General features: G+C 47.8%; 1 protein-coding gene and 1 long non-coding RNA gene across 9 annotated transcripts in view; one reads left to right on the forward strand and one right to left on the reverse strand.

The window, feature by feature from the left end:
* Positions 1 to 22486, forward strand: part of LOC100765120 (microtubule-associated protein tau) — a 95384-nt gene that overhangs the window by 14024 nt on the left and 58874 nt on the right. The gene's annotated exons all lie outside the window — the stretch shown is intronic.
* Positions 3371 to 22486, reverse strand: part of LOC118238099 — a 36404-nt gene continuing 17288 nt past the window's right edge. Inside the window, exons 2-3 of the long non-coding RNA XR_004770671.1 lie at positions 4060 to 4207; positions 3371 to 3595 (exon numbers count right to left, since the gene is read on the reverse strand). This is a non-coding gene — a long non-coding RNA (uncharacterized LOC118238099). The remainder of the gene's footprint in view (positions 3596 to 4059; positions 4208 to 22486) is intronic.

Below are 22486 nucleotides of genomic sequence, written 5' to 3' on the forward strand. Positions count from 1 at the left end.
CTCTCTGTCTCTCTCTCTCTCTCTCTCTGGGGTCATTTCAGTCTATAAAAGGTATCCAGGGAGAGAACTGAGAAGGTCTATAGAATGTCCTAAGGTACCGTAACTGAAGGGCACGCTTCCTGGAAAGCACATCCTCACTTAGTCACTTAGTGGGGCCTGTGGCACTGCAGACTGCGTGTCTGTGGCAGCCCTGTATGTGTGTTGCAGCAGGTACAAGGACAAGGGCACCCCTCTCAGAGGCCCACTAGACAGCCCATAAAAGACTGGTCACATTGGTGTTTGGGAACCTCATGTCAGCCAAGTGCTCTACCTTTGAAACACACTCTGGAGGAGAAAGAATTCCCTAGTTCTATCCCCGGCACCACAAAAAGGAAGTGGGGTGTGGTAGAGGCTGTGGGAGTAATAGTGCTTCCACCTGAGTTTAATGTCTCAATCCCACATTGGAAGGAGAAAGAGAAAACTGAGCCCTGGAGGTTGTCTTCCTACCTTGACTGTGGTGCACACGACCCCCACATTTAGTCACACACACACACGAAAATTAACAAAATTCTTTTTTCTTAATTTAGAAAGAGGACGTCAAGACACTAAGATTTGGTGAGGTATGGTGGAGTCCAGGAAAGTCAAGGGGTACCTGAAGTCACCTGGCTAGTTTTAGGCAGATGGGGGATACTTTTCAAATTTTATTTAGTTTTATTTTATGTGTGTTGGTGTTTAGCCTTCATGTTTGTCTGTGTGAGGGTGTCAGATCCTCTGGAACTGGAATTACAGATAGTTGTGAGCTGCCATGTGGGTGCTGGGAATTGAACCCAGGTCCTCTGGAAGAGCAGCCAGTGCTCCTAACCACTGAGCCATCTCTCCAGTCCCTAGATGGGAAATTTGAACCCAGGATTTCTCCTTAACCCTTGCACTGGCCTGAGGGGGTCCTGCCATTAGTTAGCTGCAGCCCCTGAGCAGGGTGTAGACAGATGTCACCACATTCCCCTCAGAGACAAAGAAATGGCTGCCTGGCTGGGTTGATTAGAGACCTGAGAGTTGCACCAGATGATAAATAAAGGCAGAGGCTGCTTTCTCCTTTAAAGTAAAAACTAAAACTATCCCACACAAGATGTGCTTGGGCGTAGGTGTCATTTGTGGCTGCAGAGCTCCCTGAAACTGTAGCAATGAGGGATGGGTGAGAAGAAAAGTCCCACAGTCCAGGCAGCTGAAGAGGAGTGGGTGGAGCGGCAGGGATTGACAAGCTGTCCTGGGAAGCACGTGACTGCTGGAACCAGGGTGGCCAAAGGAGGCCCACGCTCACCCATATTTCCAGGGATCCAGAGGGCACAGGAAGAGGAGGAGCCACACCAGGTTAACACAGCCCCAGTTAAGTAACACATCTTCAGATACAAGTTATCTTTTTCCCTTAAACAAAAGGTTAAAAATAGGAAAAGGAATTTAAAAAATAATTGGTAAATTAAAGAGTTTCTGTCTAGTTCCAAATCAAGTTGATTTTCCCCCTTTCTCATTGCTTATGCCCATTATATGCAAGTCCCATGATAGCATCTCTTTTCACTTTCAAGCTCCCTGGGGAACAGGAGTCTCTGTTCACCCATATGTTGAGGGGAGTTTCCCCTCTGTGTCCTCAGCCCCTGGCATACTGCAGGGCACAGAGTGAGTTCCAGTCACCATTGAACAGATGAATAAATGGATATGGATTCATGAATGAATTAAGGGACTGTGCAGGGGAAGAACAATAGACATAGGTCTATGGGTTCATCTCTCTACCTTCTGGAGAGGAGTGTGTGTGCGTGCGTGTGTGTGTGTGTGTGTGTGTGTGTGTGTGTGTGTGTGTGTTATAGTTGCCTTTTTAGAAGTTAAGTCAGATGCCTTAAGTTCCCCTGAACACTAGAATGGCAACATGAGCCCTAAGTTCCACTTCAGTGACAATGGATCTTTGGGAACAGGCTTGGGTCTGTGGTATGAGCCAAAGGCTAATCACCAGCACTCCAGCTAACTCCGATAGTTGGGTTTCCAGATAGGTGTATCAAATTTGGGCTGAAGAGATGGCTCAGCAGTTAAGGACCCTGGCTGCTCTTCCAATGCACCCACACGATGGCTTACAATCGTCTAATATAAGTCTAATCACAGAGGCTACAATGCCCTCTGCTCTGCTCATCTCAAGAGCACAAGACCACATCTGGTACACACACATACATTCAGGCAAAATACCCAATATATACATACATAAATATATACATACATACATATCCTTTTCTTTTTAAACAACCGGAATTAGAGAAACAAAACACAGATGTCCAAGAACTGGAGAGATGGCTCGTTGTTTAAGAGATTTTAACTGTCCTTTCAGAGGCTCTGAGTTCAGTACCCAGCTCCATGTCCAGTAACTTCAGCTCCAAGGCAATCCAGAGCCCTCTGCTGGCCTCCATGGGACCTGCACTCATGTGCACATACCCTATTCCCTCATATACATACACATAACTAAAAATATAATCTATAAAAAGCACACAAGGTGTCCAGTTAAATTTGACAGCAAAAAAATTAGCATAGTAGTTGGAGGCTACAGAATGTCCCCTAAAAGTATGTGGTCCTAATCCAAGAGCCTGTGACCTTAGTTGCTAAAAGGGCCTCTGCAGCTGTGATTATATGTTAAGGGTCTTATGATGAAGAGAATGTAGACAGAAGTTTCTGTGCTGCCTGGTCCCACAGCTGTTCAGTACCAAATAAACACACAGAGGCTTATATTAATTATAAACTGTTTGGCCAATGGTTAAGGCTTCTTATTGGCCAGCTCTCTCTTAACTGTTAACCCATTTCTATTAACCTGTGTATCTCCACATGGTCTTGGCGTACCGGTGATGCCCAAGTCTCTTGCTTCCTCTGCAGCTACATGGCATTTCCCTTCTCTTCTCCCCACCCTCTCTCTCTCTCTCTCTCTCTCTCTCTCTCTCTCTCTCTCTGCATTACTCTTCCCAGAACTCTCCTAGTCTGGTAGCCCTGCCTATCCTTTCTGCCTGGCCACTTCCTGCCTGTCCTTTGGCTGAAACAACTTTATTCATCAACCAATAAGAGAAACATATATTCAGAGCAGCCAGAAGGACTTTGGCCATCAGAGGAGATCCTGAATTATCCTAGTGCTCTTAGAACAGAAACAGTGGAGGGCAAGTTGTGGCTCAGTGGCAGACACTTGCCTGGCATGCATGAGGCCCTAGGTTCAATCCAAACAGGGGGTAGGAAGGGCACAAAAAGGACAATGTTGGTGACGGAGGCAAAGATCAGAGTGATGTGGCCACAAGCTAAGGACAGCTGGTAGCCACTGGAGAGGCAAGCAAGGGTTTTTCCTCACAACCCTAGGAGGAATACAGTCCTGATAACACCTTGATTTTTTATTTTATTTTTTTGAGACATAGTATCACTCTGTAACTCCGGCTGGACTTGAACTCAATTTGTATCCCAGCTGGCCTCAAACCCATGGTGATGCTCCTGCCTCAGCCTCTCAAGAATTGAGCTTACAGGCTTGTTTCTGCCACCTGCACTGCCTCTGGGACTTCCACAGCCTACAGAGATTCCTGTCCTTTCAGTGATGGGTGGCAGGGCCCTGTTGAGTGGAAAGACAATGACATGACAACAGGCCTAGAAGATGCTGCTGGGTCCAGATTCCCAGAAGAACTTTCAAGGAAAGTGGTTCAAAGTGCCTCCATCATTTCCTGTTACACCATACTCTGAAAAGCTTTGGACTGGAGGCCACTGTCAAAAACTGACACCCCATTTTCCCATGTCAATAGACCCCCTCCCAAGCCAGCACGGAGGCGAGCACAGACCAGCTCAGGAAAGGTTTCTTTTTATCAGTGTTGTCTTTTACTTCAGAGCAGTTCTCCCACACTCATGGGATCCACAGTTCTAGACCAACAAGGGGTCTGAGATCATCCAGAATAGAATATGGGTCTTAGACTGCAAGATTGCTCTCCAGATACTCAGGGCTTGTAAAGAGAAAACGTCCTTCATGGGAGAAAGAGGAAAAGCGGGAAAGGAGAATAAACTTGAAAACCTGTTTGGCCTCACCTGTAATAGGCTGCTGAACAGACGACAGTGAGATGTCCTCCTTGTGCCCCAGACAGCAGAGATCTGGAATGGTGTGGGCCATGACCGCAGCCTATCGACCAAGCGGCAGCCTTCGACAGAGCACCACACTCTAGAGAATTCATCCTTCCTGTGTGAACAGAGGTTACCTGTGGGAAATCGCCTGTCACATGACAGCTGGGGAGGAAGTGCTTAATAGAACGTGGCCTTTAAAGAGAGGCGGTATGTCCATGCATGTAGCTATAGATGCATGGTTCCTTGGAGTGCAAGCTGGGCGTGGTTGGTACCACTAATTAGTAAAGGAAGGGCACCTGTAGTCTATAAAGCTGCACTCAGATGGAGGGACGGAACTCAGTAGAGGCGAATCTCAGCTTCAACAGCAGCCTCTGTGGGAACAGTTGTGAGTAGGACACAGGAGAAGCCATTTTCACTCTTTTTTCTAATCTCCATTCTTTTCCCAAGGGTGTGTATTGCTTTGTTAAAAAGATAAATGTGTACAGTAAGGCACCAGCTCACCTCAAAGTGGGGATGTACTGTACAAAGGTTCCTAGCCAGATTGATTGGTGGTTCGCACTTGTAATTCTAAACTTGGGAGGCTGTGTCGGGAGGGTTGTAAGATCAGGACTAATGTAAGAAACACAAAGAGACCTTGTCTGAGATACCACTCTCTACACCCCATAAAAAGTTCAAGGCCTGCTATGAAGACTGTTCTTTTAAAAGGTTCCCCAGGTGGAGGTAACCTGAGTGACACCCCTGGGAAGGAAGTTCTGATCTTCACTAACCATCTTATGTCACAGAGAGATGGAAGCTGTTACACCATGTTCTTGCCAGCTAGCCTAGAGACTGGGGAACCTTCTAGATGAGACATAGGGATAGAATATCTAAAAGCAGCCAGGCAGTAGTGACACATGCCTTTAATCCCAACACTCAGGGAGGGGAGGTCAGGGGCAGAGGCAGGTTCTCTGAGTTCAAGGCCAGCCTGGTCTACACAGTGAGTTCCAGAACAGCCAGAGCTACAAAGCAAAAAGACTCTGAAAACAACAACAAAATACCTTAGGAGCATAATATGTGTCGGTGTGCACATGTGTGTGAAAAACATGGATAGGATATACATGTAGTTGAACCCAGGAACCATGGAGTCAAACATGGATAGGATGGGTGAGCAAGAAGAAATGTGTTAACGTGTTTAACTCTCTACCTTAATACAGATTGGAACAATCCAAATAGTCATTAGGGTCCTTCGTGTCACGTGATCCCTCATAGACAAAGCTGCTTTATAATGCCAAATCCTTCTTATATCAAAAATAGATCCACTGCTATTTTTTATCTTGGTACTTTCATACAGATGACCTCATTGCATGCTTCAGGGTACTCCAGGACTGGTGGAACTTCCTGTTTGGCAGAGGAAGAAACAGATGCTGCCAGTCTCCATCTCCCTGCCTCCATGGGTGCAGATTCCATGCCCTGTCCCTGCCCAGTCCTTTCCCGGGCAACCCATCATGGGTGGGCAGAACTCTTCCAGAATCCTGCCTGGCTCTTACATGCACACATGCACACACACTGCTTCCTTTGAAGGATGGAGAGAACATCCTGGAGACTGCTCCTTAGGGACCATCTCTTCACCCCAGGAAGTAACCAGAACTCCATGCCTCGGAAGGCTCAGTACAGCACATCAATGGTGCTGAGCAGATCCCCTCTCCTGAGGCTGGAATTGGGCTGAGCAGAATCTCCCGCTGGTTGGCTTGGCATGGCTCCTATGACTCCATACATCCCAGAATCATCCCCTGGGCCCACATCCTGCCCGAGCCTCCCGCTCTGCCCATGATAGTCACCCCGTCTCCCTGGTGGACCTTATTAACCTTCTGACCAGAGGGCTGGGATGGACTGGATGCTTTGGTGAAGAGAAACATCCATCAAAACAAAGGCAAGAGTCTAGAGAGATGGATTAGTGTTAGGAGCTCTTACAGAGCACCCATATTCGGTTCCCAGACCCCACAACCTCCTGTAATTCTGCTTCCCGTGAACCTAGAACCCTCTTCTAATCGCCTCGGGATATTGCATGTGTGTGGTGCACATACATACACTCAGGCGCACACACATACACATTAAGTAAATAAATATTAGTTTTTTTAAAACTAATAAGCAAACAGAAACGAAGGTGCCCCTCAAAAGATGGCTCCGCTGGAGGTGGGTCCTCTCACTAAAGCTGGTGTCAGAAGCACCCCAAAATATGTGCTGTCCTTTGCCTGTTCTCCCCCTTCCAGGACTCGGCCCCACATTCCCTGCTTCCTGAGGTTATGGTGAGAAGAATCATGAGTTGGGCATCTTAACGGATGCCACGGCCACTTGGTGAGTGAGGAAACTGGGCCCAGAGAGGTAAAGGGAAACCCCTAGTCACACAGCAAGTTCAAGGCAAAACTCAGTTACAAAGGTTTCCCTCCTTCTCAAGTAGATCCCCTCCTGTGTTCCACATCACCTCCCTCTAGTGACTGGGCCACCCCCTGAGAGAGCCTCAGATTCACCCGGCCAGTAGAACCATGAAGCCTTGGTATCTCAGAGCCCAGTGAGATGAAGGCTGAGCCTCTCAGACGATGGAGACCACACCCTAGGACACATGATCTAACCTAGAGACACATCCCTCAAGCATCAGATTCCAGAATTTTCCCACCATCTTCCACAGCATAAGGAACTCTTCTGTTGTCGCCTGCAGGGGGACCCTTGCTCACTGAATTTGATGAGCCCTCTCACCTCGAAGTATGGCAGAGCTCTGCCTCAGAGGGGTGGCCCCAGCCTGCATTAGTGATAAATACTGAGAATGAGTTGTTACCCCTTTACATGTTGGGCAGCGGCTTAAGAGGACTAGGACTGGACCTAAGGAGAAAGATAACACAACAAGAAGCAATGGTGCGCCTCAGAAGAAGGTTCTGGGGGGAGGGGTCCTCTCTAAAGCAGCAGTGAAGCTCACCCATCTCCCCCATTCCCCGCAATCCTTCCACAGACAATGGAAGATCAGCTTGCTTGGTAAATGGACAATTGTTCCCCAAGTGCATGAACAACTCAGCAGCATTTGTTGCAGAAGAAAATCAATTAGGCTGGCGAGGTTTCCCTGCCCAGGGAGGCAGGGCATTCCCAATGGCAAACACAGTCCAGAGAGAAAGGCGACCGCACCTGCGCTTTAGTTTGCCCACCTGGAGATGATGGGGGCTCTGGTTCAGTAGTTCATTTTCTGTCCACTTTGGCCATTCCTCTTTTACCATCTCCAAACTCAGCCTGCCTCGCTATCAGTGCAAAAGACTAGAGGCTCTTTGCTGCTCATTGCTCCTCCCACCAGGCAGGCCCACTCTTTGCTGGATGTCAGATAGCATTGACCCACCTCTTCCTGTCATCCTGGAGAGCAGGAAAGCACAGTGGAAAGAGCCCAGAAGGAAGGCCTAACTGTAGCTCTCTTGGCTGTGTATAATGGACAAGTGGCTTAACCTCTCTGAGCCTGGTCCCTCATCTGGACATTAAGAATAACAGTGCTGCTCCTGCACAGCCACAGAAGGTGTAGCAATGGTGTGTGCAAAGCACCCAGTGAGTGCCGGTGTGCCCTACCCCCGAGATCTTCTGTGCTGACCTATACTTAGGGTAGACCTGTGTAAAGGGCCCCACACATGGCCCTGCTGTGGAGAGCATTTACAAAACATTTATAAGGCCACACAAATGAACCTAGTAACAAATTGACTCCATTTTCTACACTTGGCTTTTTTCCAAAACCGGTAGGTCCTCATGTCTTTAGTGAGTGCGTAAAAACCTTTTTAAAACAAAATAATGAATTAGTTATTTTTGAGACTCTCAAGTACCTCACCCTTGTCTCAAACTTATGTCACTGAGGATGATGTTGAACTTCTGATCCTCACACTTCCAGGACCTCCCAGCACTGGGATCACACCTGGTCTGTGTGGTGCTGGGGATCGAACCTAGGACTTTGTTTAGCAAACAGTTTCCCATCTGAGCTATAGCCCAGCCCCACCATTATTGTTATACAAGACATGAAGACATTTCCCATTGCCAATGATCCTATAAAACTGCCTGAGTTACTTATATAATGATATATTTTTAAAGCAGGCATCCTTTTGAAAACTCACCAACTCCTATTTCCACCATGCTGGTCATATGGAGTCTCTGTCATGGTCTGAATGCTGTGTCTCTGAAATTTGTGTGTCAGCCCCCGTGGCGATGGTGTAAGGAGATGGAGCTTAGGTGAAACAGGAGCCCTCATGAATGAGGGTCTGGCCCTTGTAAAAGTCTCCCTAGAGCTAGCTCTCCTCTTCTGTGGTGTGAGGACACTGTGTGTAGGCAGCAGTCTGTGACGAAGACATGGAATTCTCCAGTCTTAAACTTCTGGCCTCCAGAATGGTGAAGGATACACGTCTGTTGTCTCTGAGTTGCCTGGGCTATGGGTTTCTGCAATGTCTACTGGACCTGCTTCTCTCTCACCTGCTGTGATCATGCCTCCCTCCTGGTCCCCCATTACCTCCTGAGCGAATTCTTTGCTGACTGCTTCTGCCCACATCAGACATGCTCACCAGAAAGAAGCTGGAGGGAGGCTGCAAAGGTCTCACCATAAAGCCTTCACCCCAGCCTCCCACCTGCCTTACCTCTGGAGAGCCATGAAAGGTTCCTCACACCCAACACAGAGAGCTCTGCCCACCCTCAGTCCTTGTGACTGGACCTACACATGCCCTTGTGGCCAACAACTGGGTTACATCTAGAGTGGGCTGTGATCACTGTGGGGCCTCTGCTCCTCCTTCCTAATTCCAGGCCTAATTCTGAGCTTGGTGGGGCTTAATTCTCAGGTGAGTTAAAGGGGCTGAGACCATGGTAGCTCAGTGTTCTCAAAGTCTGTGACAAGTACGTGCTGTCACCAGCCTTGGCAGGCTAGCCTGGGTACCTGCGTGCCTCAACCAGGGGAACCTTCCAGATGTGCTGTGGGCTTACAGCATGGGTGCTAGGAATGCTCTTCCCAGGCTCCTTCATGCTCAGACCCCTGGGTGATCACACGTGTGGTATATGGATCCTGAGTCTTGAGCACATTTTTGGAGTTTCTATTTGGAGATGTGGGGAGGCCACTAAGCATGAAGCAGCAGGTACATCCCTGGTTCACCCCATTTCCTCGCCATAATGAGTTTGCATCTGTGGTTTGCACATTCTCTCTGTTTTCCCCCTTTAGGGACACTGAAGATAACCTTCCTATGGGCCTTTTGCTCATAGCATCCCCATGGGGCAGCGCAGGAGTTGCTTGGCCTTTCTAGCCCTAGTGTTGCTTCCTGAGAGCTCTCCTTCCCTCCTTGCTGTGGATTTTCTGGCTCGTCCCCCAACCCACTGCCCAGTGGCCTAGCATTACCCTTGTCCCCAAGGATGCCAGACTGCATCAGTCTAGTGGGAAGAGGGTGGCTTCGAGGGTACCTTCCCATGAGGTGGAATCCCACAGAACATTACACCCCTGTCATCTACAGAGAACACATCTGTAATCCACAACACAGCAAGGCACATCTGCAGGGCCCAGCTGTTGTTGGGCCCAGGGCAGAGCAGCAGGAAGTTGAAGGGTTTTATATTCTGACCGGTGTGCACCTGAGTCCTGCCTGGCCCACGGCGCTGCCCAGCACCACCTAGCTGCATGCGGACATCACACACGTTTCCACATAGCGACAGAGACACAGCTCAATGCAAATTCAGGGAAGTCTGATGGAAGAGATATTTTCACTCTGTTTCCCTCCCCAGACTTTTTGGTGAAAGTTTGCTGATAATGTCCTTTCATTTGTCCCAGCAGTTGGATCAGGAACAGAAAATTGGATTAAGACCTTTATGCATTTCTCTGTTATTCGGGCTTCATTTGTTTGTTTTATAATCTTAAATAAAAATATTTAGATTCATTTATTTTATTCTAAGTATATGAATATTTTGCCTGCATGTGTGTCTGTACTCCATACTCATGCCTAATGACGGCAGGGGTCAAAATAGGACATTGGAAACCTCGGAACTGAAGTTACAGATTGTTGTGAGCCACCGTGTGGGTGCTGGGAATCAAACCTGAGTCCTCTGCAACCGTAACAAGTGCTGTTAACCAATGAGCCATCTCTTTGTTGTTTTGGTTTTGAGATCTAGTCTCATGTAGACAAATACTAGCCTTGAATTCCTGATGCTCCTGCCTCCATCTCCCAAGTGCTGGGATTATAGGCAGGTAACAAAACACCTGGATTTCCATCAGGATTGTGTGTCCCTTACCTGTGGAAAGTGTGGTGCAGTGCTGGTCGTGGGGATGTTCCAGAAGCAGTCGTCCTTGTCGACAAACTCCATACCTGGCCTGAGGCCCTGACAGCCACTGTGAGTCCTCAACCAAACCCAACCTAGCCAGAGTCCAGTGGCTGCTTGGCATTCTCCCCCTGCACATAGGCATTGAGAGCCAAGAAACCCCGCTCCCAACCTACAGGGCAGGACAGCATGCTCTGGACAGGCTCAGCAGCCTACACCGGAGGCTAAGGGTGCCACAGAATGTTTACAGAATGTTTACGGAATGTTTAAAAAGTGTGACAGCACACTTTTTATTGACCAAGACACCAGGTGTAAAAAGCTCAATGGAGCACCGTGCTACCTAGTGCCCCTTGCACTTGCTGCTGGGGGGGGGTCTCTCCCCACTGCCACTGATGCTGGCATCTCAAGAGAATGAGAGCTCAGAATGGCCAGATCATCCTAATTTTCCAAGATCAGTTGAAGACTATACTCTCATTAGGGCTGGCAAGATGGCTCAGCGGATAATGGCAACTGCTGCCAAGTCAGACAACCTGAGTTCAGAATCCATGTGGTACAAAGAGAGAGCCAACTCCCAAAAGAGACCCACTGTCCTCCACTTCTGTATATATTCTCTCTCTCTCTCTCTCTCTCGCTCAAATGTAGCACAAAAATTTAAAAGAAACTTTGCTTCCATCAAAAATCCCTCTTGTCACCAAATGTGGTGGCATATATTTTTTAAGCCCACTTGGGAGGCAAAGGCAGGCAGATCTCTGAGTGAAAGGTCTATATTGTGAATTCCAGGCTAGCCAGAGCTACAAAGTGAAGCCATCTGAAAAAAAAAAAATTCCTCTTGTCAAATGTTGGCAACTAAGCTAGGGAATTAATATGCTTCTGGAATGTTTGTCTGATTTGGACTTAATCTGGAGGGAGCACTAAAGGCAGAGGGCAGGTGGAACTTCCTGAGATGAGGGTTTGGGGATTGTATGGAAAGGGACAAGAGGGCAACTCAGAGGGCAGGGACCACCAGCAGCTCCAGGGAGCCGTGCCACAGGGATGAAGCTCGTCTCACAACTCCTAAATGCCCCTCTCTGCTGCTCATGAGCCAGACAGCCTTGAGCCACACCCTAAAGGTGCCTCTTGGAACTCATTTCCCTAGGGAGAGGCATAGTGGGGTCTCCCTCTACAGGGTACTGAGAGGATCAGGCATGGGGACCCTGACTGAGAGCAGGATCATACTAAAAGTCCTGTTCCTTTCCCTCTGTCTGATGGCTGCTGCTGCTGGGGGCTGTGAATTAAGTGGCCAAGACAAACCTCTGCCTTCTGGAAACCTCTAGGAATCCAAGAGCTAGGCCATCTGGAAAAAGGAAATTGGGGTCTACATGAGGTTTGGGGAGCTCACAGAACAGGGCCCCGTGCCACCCCTACACCCGCCCCAGACCTGGTATGGTCATGGCCAGGTTCACAGTGGCCCTCCATGGCGGGTTGACTCTTGATATAACCCAGAGTAAGACATCCTGGAGGTGTTCCACCTTCAGGCCCCTTGTGGCTCTGGGTGCTCCTGTGAAGGGGACCTAAGTCCCCCACATTCAGGTCTCTCGTGTGCTCAGTCAGCAGCTATCTCCCCCATGCACACTTTCATCCTTAGTCATCAGTCCCTTCCTGAATAACACAAACTAGTGAGAGGACAGACTCAAATCCCACCTCAGTGAGAGTTATGTGCCCTAAATCTCACTGACTGGCAGTGAGATTTTTTTTCATGCACACACAGAAATCTAGGGGTTCAAACCCCAACTCTGCTAGGGTCATGACCGTGTGACCCTGGGCAGGTCACTCAACCTCTCTGTGTTTCAGCTGCCCCCTCTGTAAAATTGAGACAATGGGCTATAAAGAGAGCATAGTGAATTAAGAATGGTGTAAGTCCTTGGTATAGAGCTTTTCCTCCCATAGGAGCTATATGTGATGGAATGGAAAGAAGAGATCTTGAAGTATCTTTTACAAGCATTTCCCAAGTCCTCCACAGTACAGTTCCCACCAAGTTTGGTAACTGGTTCTGCCTTGGGTGAGCCAAGGCTGCAATAGATCTGTGTGGAGGACAAGGAGGCTGTCCCAGCTGCAGGTGGCAAAGTGGGGCATGGCTCCTCCACCCCCAGCTGGTGTTCACAGTCTGCAGCCTCCAAAGGCCATTTCCATCGCATGCAGTGGCAGCCACTCACCACTGAGGCTCCTTCACTCAGGCTGGAGTCATTAGCAGAGGTCATGGGAATGGGGCGTATTCACTGACCCCTAGACATTGGGGAGCTCTGGGTTGGTTTCCCTGCCTCCCAGCCTGGAGCCTTGTTAACCTGTTCATTCCTCATCTGGCCTCTGATGGTAAAAAAGATTTCCATCAATGCCAAAGTTAGTATTGTTCCTATTCAAAGTTCCCATCAAAGGCCAGAGCTCCACTGCTACTCCTGGGGCTGACTATGACATCCTGTCCTCTGGCCCAGACCATCTGCCCCTGGGGTCCTTCAGGGACCAAAGCACCCGTTTCTATTTCACAGACACAGCTTCCTATCCCCAGAGCCATCCTCAGGCCAGTTTACCCATCTAGCCAGTAGAGCCATCCCCAGCCACATAGAGTCATGGTGACAACCAGGACATCATGATGACAGTGCTTCCCCTGGAAACCATGGAGACAGGACTGCCACTCTCTAGCTGGATGGAGCCAGCTCCTGGCAGAGGAGCAATGCTACTACTGGTCAGCAGAAGCCCACATCCCTTGGGATTCTTACTCCTTCCTTGTGAAGCTGCTGTTCTCTGGGCAGTGTGAAGGGAGTGCGTGCATGCACACGAGGTTTGCCCTCCTATGGCCTCTCTGCTGCTGGATGGGGAGCCGAATGGGGTTGGGATTTGTCTTGTAAGGAAGAGCCCTTGATGCCTGAGTGTGGATGGATGCAGGCTTTCTTCCATTCCCAGAACCCACATGGCAGCTAACAACTGTCTGTAACTCCAAGATCTGATACCCTTACACAGATATACATGCAAGCAAACTACCAATGCAAATAAAGAAAAATAAATAAATAAATTATTTTTTAAAGTTTTAGATTTCAAAGACTCTCTGGAGAGGGTATCTCAGTGGTTAAGAACATTTTCTGCACAATCATGAAAACTAGAGGTCAGATCACAACACTCAACAAACTGGGCATGCCAAGCATGTCCATAACCTAGTTCTTAGGAGGATCGGGGCAGGATGATCTCTGGGGCTTCCAGCACAGAAAATCTGCATCCCAGGTTCAGGGACAGACCCTGCCTCAAAGAAATAGGCAGAGAGTGATAGAGAACAATGCCCATTTCTGACCTGTACACCATGTGAATATACAGACATGTTACACATGAATACATTAGTAAGTAAATAAGTAAAAAGTCTTTTTTTAAAAAGAAAGTTTGCATCTTGAGCATTTCAAGTTTTAGATTTCAGCTCAGGAATACTCACCCTTTTTGTTTCATTCTGAGACACGGTCTTCTTCCTATGCAGCTTTGGCTGCTGTGGAACTCACCGTGTAGACCCGGCTGGTCTCAGACTCACAGAGATCTACTACCTCTGCCTCCCAAGTGCTGGGATTAAAGGCGTGCGCCACCTGTCCAGCCTGGGCTACCTGCCCTGTGGTAGCATCATATGAGTGGCTCAAGGGCTCTGTCTGTAGGAAGTGGACTCATTGTCTGAAGGGAAGTGTAGACCTTGGCCACTTTTCAGCCTGTGCATCACTACCCCTCCCCAGGATGGTTCTTAGGGATGTCTAAGCAGCTGATTCTCACATAGATTGGATGAAAATATGTCTATAAATATTCATGCATGGATATGCACTTGATTATATACATAGCGTTACACAGGTATATACCTAACTAGAGACAGCTGAAATGTAGCCACCATAGCAGTTGGTGAGGCTGGATCCTGGGCCGATGGTGTTCACTGTATCATTTGGGCAACTCTTCTGTAGGTTTGAAATGTTCCAAAATAGATATTTGCGGGAAGGAGTACCAGCCAGCCCTCTGCCCTTCTGCCACCATGGAAATCGAGCCCATATGGTTTGACAGTTTAGTTCATTGAAGTGTTGGTGGGGGGCAGGAACTCTTGGTCTGCGGTTGTCCAATGTCCACACTTCCAGGGTCCGGGTGTTCTGCTCTACTGACCTGTGGAGTGGGAGGTCCTGGGCTATGGTGGGGACACGCTGACTCAGCAAAGTGCACTGACTGAAGCACGTGCCTGGCAGCCTGTTCCTCCCAGCACTGCCGTGGCCCAGCCTCCAGCCCCAAACCTCCGATTCTGCCCGTTGTCTTTCCTCCACCTCATAACCCTTGCCTAGATTTCTCTTTCCCTTTCCTATTTCCTCCTCCGCTGCCTCCCTGCCAGCACTTATTAAACTTTAAATAATTCCCCTTGGGCTGGCGAGATGGTTCTCTGGGTATTGCCACACAAATACAAACCAAACCTAATGACCTGAGTCACCTCAGAACCAACCCATGGTGGATGGAGAGAACCAACTCCTGAAAGGTGTCCTGTGACCGCCATACGTGTGCCATGGTACACATCTGTATGTGCACACATACACATAATTAAAGCTCAAAAAGTATTGATAATTAAAGAATAAATTAAATGAGCAATCCTCATCTTTATGAGGTAAAGCCAGTGTCTCCTTCATTCATCCTTAGCCCTCCTCCGCCTTTCCCAACTGGGTATGAGTTAGTCTGTTTGTGTGGGGTATATTTTTTGCTTTCTGTGCTGAGATTTGAACCCAGGGCCTTATTCATGCTAGGTACCATTGAGCCACATTCTTCTCATTATTTTCATTTTAAGACAAGGTCTCCCTAGGTTGCCCAGGCTGGCCTTGGCCGCCTCATGTAGCCCAGGGAAGCTTTCAACTTTTGATCCTCCTGCCTCAACCTCTGAAGTAGCTGAGATCACAGGCCTGCACCACCAGGCCCAGCTCCAGACAGATGTTTGCTAAGGCATCTTTGACATTTCCAATATGGTCACCCCCTTCACAGGAATCCATAGAGGCCTGGACTTTGCCTTTCTCTCAAAACTACCTTGTAGTTGTCAGCAGAGCCAGGTAGATACCTCAGTAAAAAGCAAGTCCCCAAGTCTCAGTGGCTTCACAGGTCTAGTGCACTGCCTGTCATGTTTTCCAGTCTGATCTTCCTTGAGTCCTAAGGACTTCTGTAGTTTACTGCCCTGGGGCCTTTCCATGTGCCAGCCCCTCTACCTGGACTGTCCCTTCCTCCTGTCTCCCTTTGGGTCTCAGCATGAATCACGTCCCCAGGGAACTTTCCTCCAAACCTGTCCCGGCTTGTGACCTACTTAATAGGAAAATACAGGAAGAGCTCAATAAACGTTACCCACGCCTCAACGCAAAACCAAAACCTCATTGTTTTTTAATCCCTGCTTAAACCTCCCCTCTTTCCTTGTTAGTCTCTCCACCTGTGATCCAGTCCTCTAATTCTCAAGTATAGAGTGTTCTGGGGGTGTATTCATATCCACAACACGCACGTGTGTATTACAAATGCCATTTTTTTTTAAACTGCTAATAGGTCCCTGGAGCACAGGCTCCTAGGCAGGTGACCACGTCACTTGGTCCCTGAGTCATCCACCTCTGACAAGCTAAGTTCCTGTATGGATGAGGTCTGGTGCTCCGAGGAGGGGTATACAGGCCTGTAGAACTTACCTTGTTGCTAAGGACTAAAGGAGGGGATGGTGAGATGGCTCAGTGGACAAAGGCATTTGCCATCAAGCCCGACAACTTGAGTTTGGTTGGCGGACTGAGAGAACTGACTCCTACAAGTTGTCCGCTAACCTTCCATGCGCGTGTCATGGCATGCACGTACACACATACATAAAGAGATAAGCAGATAAATAAATAAATAGCTGAACGAGAACATTAAAGGAGCGGGAGCTGAGATGCTCTCCAGGGTCTTGGATTTTGCTTTATCCCAGCATGTCACAGAGCAGGAAATTGGGGCTCAGCGTATATCATTTACCCAAGATCACACAGCCAAGAACCAGAACCAGCCTTTGAGCTCAGCTTCATGATGTTTTTGTTTGTGAGTTCATTACAATAAAATTGCATTTACTTTCTTTTTTAAAAGAGCCAGATCTGTCAGCCACAGCCTGTTTTTGAAATCCCTCCCCACCCCCCCCATAACTGCTTGATTTCCAAGATTAGAACAACTATCTATGTCTTTCATCCCCAGAATATGATCACTATTGCTTAGAAATGAGCCCACAATAATTCCAAATGCACCTATTTCTGCTTTGTCACAGCTGCTCAGTCCCTGCCAACAGACCCGAGAAGTAGGTCACGGCTACAGGGATCACACACTGGCTGATGATTCTGTTTCCGGGACCAAGTGAAGGCCAAAACCTGCCAGGAGTGTCACTCTCCATGGGCCCTGTTCAGGTTTCATATCCTGTCCTGGGGAGCCATGGCCAGTTTTCACACTTCTGAGTTTTGCCTTCTGGAATTCTCTGTCTGTGGCTGCTGTGTGAGGCAGTGTCTAAAGGAGCAGGCTTTGGCAATAAGCAGGCATTTGATGAGCTAGGAGCACCTCTCTTCAGTCTCCTGGGGGCCACTGACAACTGATGCCTGCTGGATACTGAAGGAGGGTTGTCCCTTATCCCAGCCATTCTACAGAACAGTGGCATCCCGTCATTAGCTGCCCAGAGCTCATCTTTGCCTTAACAGCTCCCTTCTCTCTATGACAAAATTATCTTCAAAAAAATAAATAAATAACCATAGGACATGCCCACCCAGGGACCGACAGGAGTATTGCCAGGCGTTGATGGTGCATGCCTTTAATCCCAGCACTAGGGAGGCAGAGGCAAGGGGATCTCTGTGAATTCAAAGCCAGCCTGGTCTACAGAGTGAGTTCCAGGACAGGCACTGAAACAATACAGAGAAACCCTGTCTCAAAAAAAAAACAAAAAATAAAATAAAATAAAAAAAGATTAAAAATAACCATGGGATGAGATGATTATAGCAATAACTAAAAAAGAAACAGTTACTTTAATTAACTGTTGTATATTTCACTGTGACAAGACTTTTGTGAAAGTTAAAGTAAGTGTCTGGGCATGGTGGTGCATCCCTTTAATCTCAGACTCATTAGGCAAGGACAGGTGAGTTTCTGTGAGTTCAAGGCCAGCCTGGTCTGTATAATGAATTCCAGGCCTACTACATAGTGAGACCCTGTCTCAAAGCAAAATCAAATAAAATAATTAAAAATTGTAAGTAAATGTTAGGCAAGGTGTGGTGATCCCAGCACATGGGAGACAGAGGCAGGAAGCTCAACAAAAGTTCAAGGCCAGCCTGATCTACATAGTGAGTTCTGGGTCAGCCAGGGCTACAAAACAACCCTGTCTCAACACTACCCACCCTGAGAAATAACACAGAAAAATGGGAAGGGGAGCCGGGCACAGTGACATATGCCTGTAACTCCAGTGTGTGGGAAGCAGAGACAGAAGGACTGCTGTAAGTTTAAGAACTGCCTGGGTTGCATAGCAAGATTTTGTCTTAAAGGTGTGGGGGCTGGGCATATAGTTGTTAGAGCACTTGCCTAGCATATGTGAGGCCCTGAGTTCAGTTCCCAGCACTGCAAAGGGAAAAAGAAAAAAAAACCAATATTTATTTGTATATTCCTATGATTGCAGCCTGACAGCACAAAACTCTGTGGGGTTTTTTAGTTTGGGTTTTTTGTTTGTTTGTTTGATGCAGGGTCTTACTCTATAGGCCTGGCTGGCCTGGAACTTGTGACCAGTCTCCTTGCCTCGGCCTCTTGTGTTGTGGTTACAAGCTTGAGCCACCACAAAAAGCTGTCTGCTTTTACTAGCTGGTTCGTTAATAAATGGATGTAGAGGGAAGGGAGGTGTCTCCAAAAGTCACCTACATTTAACAAGCGCTAAACCATACCATTACAGTTTTGCTTTTCTATGAACTTTTTAACTTTAAACAGTAGAAGTCTTTATTTCTTTTCTTTCTTTTTTTCTCTCCCTCCCTTCCTTCCTTCTTCCTTTCTTTCTTCCTCTCTATGTAGTCAATGATGTCCTTAATTGCTAATCCTCCTGCCCCCACCTCTGAAATTACAGGTGTGTATCATCACACCTAGTTTGTGTAATTCCAAGAGTTTTGTGCATCTTATACGGACACTGTATACACTGAGCTATATCCCCAGTCCAGTATGATTTTTAAAAATGGGTGGGGAGGGTGAGATGGAGGTGTGTGTGTGTGAGTGAGTGTGTGTGTGTGTGTGTGTGTGTGTGTGTGTGTGAAGGATTTATGGTTCAACAGTTAGGGGTGTAGTCTGCTCCTCTAGAGGACCCAGGTTCAGTCCTGGCACCCTTTTCAGGTGGCTCACAACCTTCTGTGTCTCCAGCTCCAGGGGTCTGATGCCTCTGGTCTCCTTGAGCAATTGCACACATGTGCACAGACCCACACCCAGACACACATATATACATATAATTTAAAATAAATCTTTAAAAATATAACTCAAATTGAGTAAAATATATCCTAAGTAAAAATTTATACTTACTAATCAAAAATACAGTTTTCAATCCAGTCTTCCTTTTTCATATCCATTCATTCATTCATTCATTCATTCATTTGGGCTACACTGGGAATGACACCAGGGCCTACATCAGGCATGCTTGGCAGGCGCTCTACCACTAGCCAAACCCCCAGCTCTTGCTTCATACTTTGTTATTTTCTTATTTAGCTTCGTCTTTTTTAGATGGGATCACCTGTAACCAAAGCTAGTCCTGAGCATGTCATATACCTGAGGGTGACTTTGAACTCCCAATCCTTCTCTACCTTCACCTCCTGAATGCTGAGTTTACAATGTCCATCACTGTGCCTGGCTCTTTTTCACACACTTACGCAAATAAAACCTTCAGGTGGTCACACACAGTGACAGAATTAAAGGCCCTGGCCTCCTGTGTCTCTGTCTTTATCACTATGCTCTTGTTCAAACTGGGGATCTGCCACTCAGGAGAGAGGCACATGTTGCCCCCAGCAGCTGGGAATTCTGACTGCTCAGATCTTACCCTTGAACACATGTATGTGTCTCAGTCCCAGTATATCCGTGCTGACCACAAAGCTGGGAGTGTTCCAAATAATTTCCACAGGGAAACAAAGTGTGTTAAAGAATGATTTCTTTGAAATGCTCATCTGGACTTTATGTACATGTTAACTCAATAGAGATGGCGCCAATTGTTCATAACTTAGACAGGGAAAGTATTTCGTCCAAGAGGATTGTCTTATCACAGACTGTTAATAGACTGTTGGCCTGCAATGCTAAAAGCAAGCTAACCAGCTTTTAGTCATGTGATTTGGTGTTTCTGTTTTGGAAGGGGGTGTTTGTTTTTTCTGGGTTTTAGTTGTTTATTTTACTGTTTTTGAACTCTGGGGTCCACCTCTCTATTACTTGTCCTGGAGGAACTATTTGTCCCCAACAGCACATTCCAAGCCCATGTCGTTGGAGAGTCGAAGGAAGATTGTAGCATAGCTGGGCCAACCTTCCTAGGACTGGGAAACTGAGGCCTCTAACACAAAATGCCTTTTGTTCAGAGCAGAGCAGCCCACCTGCCAGGTCTGAAACCCCATGATCTTCCTTCTGGAAGGAGGAAGACTCTCTGGGTTCTAGTTCTGCTGTTCTTGGTATTCTGAATATTTTTGCACATCAAAATGTTTTCGGGTGGCTTTTTATATTATATTAACTTCTAAAAAATAAATAATAATATGCTAGATTGAGAAGATAAACACAAGTGATTATTGTGAGCTACAGTCTTTTTTTAAGGCTTATTTATTTTTTATTGGATGTGTATGGGTGTTTTCCCCCCACATATATATCTGTGCTCCACGTGCATGTCTGGCATCTAAAGAGAGCAGAAGAGTGTCAGGTCCCCTAGAATATGAGGGACAGATGGCTGGATGCTTGGAGTTGAACCTGGGTCCTCTGGAAAAGCAGCCAGTGCTCTTAACCACTGAGCCATCTTTGCAGCCCATGAGCTGAATGTCTAACAGGCTTCTCATAGGAGAAATGATGTAACTCTCAGGGTTTGCACTGTGTGTTTTTTTCCTTTCCCTTATGATCATTAGTGAGTATTCATTTAAAAACCACTCATCGAATCTACGTGGTACTTACTTCATTCTGTTCTCAGAGAGTAGTATGTATTGTGAGTTTTAAATTAATTTTTAAAAATCTTAATTGGGACCAATAAGATGGCCCAGTGAGTAAAGGTGAGGGTCACACAGGCTTGGTGACCTGAGTTGGATGCTCAGAGTCCATATAAAGGTGAAAAGAGAGAACCATAAAGTTGTTCTCTGGCTTCCACATGTGTGTCCCCCCCCCTCTCTCTCTCTCTCTCTCTCACACACACACACACACACACACACACACACACACACACACGAGAATGATGATGATAATGATAAGTAAAATAAAGTTTAAGAAACCCTTAGTTGGACAGTGGCCCTTTTACTGGCTGAGGCTGCTGACCAGGTAGACCCAGGCAGCACCTGACGAGTGTGAGACTGCAGGGCGTAACACTTCTCAGAAACACAGAAGCTGCTGGCCTGGACTAGCACAACCCAAGAGGAGAGGCCAGCATCTTGTTTTCTCTTTGTCACTAACTGGCTGGGCCACTTCCCACATCTTGATCAGCCCCATCACAGTGGCATCCCCTTCCCATAGAGAAGGAGGACCCTGGGACCTGAGGCCTCTCTTGGGTTTCTCCTTTGAGTCTAACCATTGTGGGTTGGTGACTGGGAAAAGCACAGGCAAGCGCTTGGCTCTGTCTAGATGAGCTAGCTGCCTGCATCCCGGCCTCCTGGGGTGACCTCCCTGGAAAGGTCAGCAGCTGATGCTATGCTGGGACTTGTCTCTCCTGAGAGACCTCCTCCTGCTCGCAGCAGTCTGGGCAGCCTCCCGGGGTACCCTGCCCCAGCTCCGCTCTTCCCACCTCCATTCGCTTTCCTTTCTCCTGCTCACAAGGCCAGGGCTCCACTATGCAGCTTGATCGTGCTCCTGGCCAAAGGCTGCCTGGAACAGTGGTCAGGGGTGGGCCTGCAGGGGCTCTGATGCTCACCAGTCCTGTCCTTTGGAACCCAGAGGTGGCAAAGGAATCTGGATTCTGCAGGAATCAGTGACTTCCCTAACAGCCCAAGCCAAAACCTGAGGACAATGCTCTTCATCTCCTGCTAACTTCTAGCTCAGTCTCTGACTCCTGTGGTCCTCAGGGAGCTGTCCACTGAAGCTGGTACAGACTATCAGCCACCCGTGGGCCTCGTGTCTCTCCAATCTGGGTCCTTCCAATAGATGCTTTCCCACCCCACCCCTCTGTCTCTCTCTCCACCTCAGAAGAGCTTGTGTGGTAACACACGCAGGTCCGGAAGTGAGACCAGGAGGGCTGTGTGGAGTTCACTCTGAGCATCCACTCTTGTACTCTGTCACTTATTCATGAAGTGCCTGGCCCAGGCAGAAATATTAAGTTGTTTCCAATAATTCAAAATAAGTCATTCAGGAGTCTCTACCATTGAGATGCTTACCGCCAGGGTTGTGGTGTGATGGTGATAACCTGCCTGCCCAATGTCAAGAGGAAGACAAGGAAGTCAGTGATTCCTGTCCGTGTTTCCAGATTGTTAGATTCCAACCCAACCCTCCAGGGAAGGAGCCAGGATCAGGGAGACCAACTATGCAATTCTTCCTAAGTGAGGGTGGTGCTGATAGACCTGTCTGCGACACCCCCCACCTTCCTCTGCACTCCCAGCCTTGGAGGGTGTGGGCAGGGGTCCCAGCATCTTCCCGGCAGCCACCTTGTCTCCTAGTACATGATACCTGCCCTTTCCTTTTTCCTTAATGTGTTAACCCAGCACCTGCTGTGTGCCCCTCTGTGCAGGGATAGTTGGTTGATCTGCAGGTCCCTGAAGACAACCTTTGCCAGAGTCTTTTTCCAGTGCCCCTCTGCTTCCTGGTAGGCAGCAGCCCACATCCCATCACCGACCTGTCCTCTGGGATTCCTGCCTCCAATAGCAATCCTGAGATTGTACAAACAGTGGGGAAGCCACCTTGGCAGCTTAACACAGACAAAATTTCCTGAGCGACATGG

This window comes from Cricetulus griseus, chromosome 7 (genome assembly GCF_003668045.3).
Source record: "Cricetulus griseus strain 17A/GY chromosome 7, alternate assembly CriGri-PICRH-1.0, whole genome shotgun sequence".
In the NCBI taxonomy this organism is placed as follows: Eukaryota; Metazoa; Chordata; class Mammalia; order Rodentia; family Cricetidae; genus Cricetulus; species Cricetulus griseus.